The sequence below is a fragment of the Rana temporaria genome, chromosome 4 (assembly GCF_905171775.1).
Source record: "Rana temporaria chromosome 4, aRanTem1.1, whole genome shotgun sequence".
NCBI lineage: Eukaryota > Metazoa > Chordata > Amphibia > Anura > Ranidae > Rana > Rana temporaria.
In genome coordinates this window covers 162,324,515-162,327,499 of record NC_053492.1, presented here as the reverse complement: position 1 = coordinate 162,327,499, position 2,985 = coordinate 162,324,515, and positions in this window count along the sequence as shown.

Genomic DNA, 2,985 nt, shown 5'->3' with positions numbered 1-2,985 from the left:
CCCTTTCTTCGGCAGTTAAAAGCACCCTGCTAGCGGCACAGCTAAAACGTCAGTAAAGCACCGCTAAAAACTTTACCGTTAACGCGGAGTGGCAACCGTGTGAAAGTATCTCAAGTTACATACAAACTACCTCTCAATATCCTTAAATTTCTGCAGATGTGGTGAGACACCAGATGACAAATTACACATATTTGGTCTTGTTCAGCTCTCCAACCTTTTTGCACACAGATACGTTACATTATCCAAACAATTCACCGATCATCATGTCCCAAATTCACCTGCTTTCTTTCAACCTTACCATAATAGGGTACCCATGAAAGTGTACAATAAAGTTGGTGGTGCGATTACAAAAAAAAAAAAATTGTGGTGGAACTTTGTTGTTTGATGAGTTTACCTGTCTGAAACCCTACACAGATGAGCAACAGATTACTTAAGGTAAACAAGAAAGTTACATACCTGTAACATTGCATCAATTCTGTATAGCAAGTCACTCTCTGCATTATTATTATTATACACAATTTATATAGTGCCAACAGTTTATGCATCACTTTACAATGTAGAGGCAGGACAGAACAATTACAGTACGGTTCAATACAGAAGGTACAGGAGGGCCCTGCTCATAGGGCTTACATTCTAATGGGAGGGGGTGCTGGTACAAAAGGTAATAGCTGAGAATGATTTGATGGGGGTGGCCTGAGGCATTAACTGATTTTTTGCACTGTCAGTGGTGAGCACAGATATTCTATATACTTTGTATAGAGTACAGAGGTTCTGCCTCATATTATTTCCTGTTCTGGTCAAATGTTTTTAGCATATAATGTTAGGCCATGGGAATGATATATTCACCCTGAAAAAGGCATAGGACAGAGAAACTGTAATTTGATTTGAAAATTCGACGTGATACTGAGCATGCGTGCAGGGCCGTCTTAATAGCATCATGGGCTCCTGGGCAAAGTAATGCTCTGGGGCCCCTACAATGGAGACAGCGCAGGTAAACAGACCAGATATCCACCCAGCACTCTGACCCCTCTACACCCCAGATATCCCCCCTGCACTCTGACCCCTCTACACCCTAGATATTCCCCCAGCACTCTGACCCCTCTATACCCCAGATATCCCCCCTGCACTCTGACCCCTCTACACCCTAGATATTCCCCCAGCACTCTGACCCCTCTATACCCCAGATATCCCCCCTGCACTCTGACCCCTCTACACCCTAGATATCCCACCAGCACTCTGACCCCTCTACACCCTGCTTTGGGGAAAGTGCTGGGGCCCCTGGGCAGTGCCCAGGTGTGCCCTCTCATTAAGACAGCCCTGCATGCGCGCGCATGCGCCGTTCGAAAAAAAGCATCATTTACGTGGGGTCATGATTGGTTGAAAATAAAACACGCCCCCCTGTTCCTCATTTGATTTAGGCGCGCTTACGCTGGCACATTTACGCTATGCCAATGTAACTTTGGACGCAAGTGCTTTGTGAATACAGCACTTGCCTCTCTAAGTTGCGGTGGCGTAGCGTAACTACGATACGCTACGCCCGCTTACAATTACGCTGCCCTACGAGAATCTGGGCCTATGTCTTTTAGAACTTCCCTCCCCCATCTATTGATTTTTCTCATCAGAACAAAGAAGGTTTTGTCCAGTAAAAAAAATGTCTTTCCCTTATTATCAGATTCACTCCATATACAGGTTCTAAATTCTGTCTGCAAGGTTCTAATGTGGTCAATAATTTGCCTATGTACAGCAATTTAGAAACATTTGTTGGATTAAGTTAGGCACATCTGGATGTTTGTAAAGGGTACCAATTTGCTATGACAGAAATCACTGGCCCTTTAGCCACAAGATTTTGAATTACAATCAATTTCTTGTATAGGTTCCTGAAATGTTCTGCTAGTCTCATGAATTCTTTTGAAAGCTCCGGGTAATTTCCTGAAACTAAGTTTGGGAAACATTTTGCCAGTGTTTTGCCTTAACTCACCATGTACCTATTATGAAGACCTTGCCCAAATGAATCCAATGTTTGTTGACAAATGAAAGGTTGTAGCTATATTGGGCTTTACAGCTTTTTTTCAACCAACCTTTAAGTAAACTAGCAACCAACCAACAAATAAAGAAATAACCTACTTCCTGTCTTAACAATAACATTATAGACAGATGTCCACCTACTTACCACTTCAACAGAGGATATTAGTTAGAGACAAACTATGACCTCTGGGTACGCCAATAAAGTTGTGACAGCAATAACAAGAAGGGTGGTTGATGATTTGCCATGGGGCTGAAGTAACTTTAGGTCGATGCAACTGACCACTAGCACCAACTAATTCACTTTCACTTTCCTTTCATTTTAGGTAGAAATTATCAATAGTGTACGGTGTACGCCATACAGTATATGCATATTAATCCAAAAATTCCCACATTACATACAATCTACCTCCTAAACTGTTCAAATCATTTTCATGTGTGTCCTGGCATCATCATCATGTACAACTGATTTCTCCACTCATTAACCATAGTAGGTGTTGGTAACCATATTTCCTGAATGGCTCAATTTTGAGTACCCCCCCCCCCATAATTCTCTAAGGCCGCATACACACGACCGGTCCAAACCGATGAAAACGGACTGAAGTTCAGTTTCATCGGTCCAAACCGTCCGTGTGTACGGCCCATCGGTCTGTTGTCCTTCGGACAAAAATTAGAGAACTTGCTTTAAAATCGAACCGATGGACGGCTGACCATCGGTCAAAACCGATGGTTAGTACACAAAAGCATTGGTTCAAAACCCGCGAATGCTCAAAATTAAGTCGACGCATGCTTGGAAGGCATTGAACTTCGTTTTGTTTCAGCACGTCGTGTGTTTTAGTCCCACCGCATTCTGACCCGATCGGTTTTTGAACTGATGGTGTGTACGCACATCAGACCATCAGTCTGCTTCAGCGGTGAACCGATGAAAACGGTCCATCGGAGCATTCTCATTGGATGAACCGG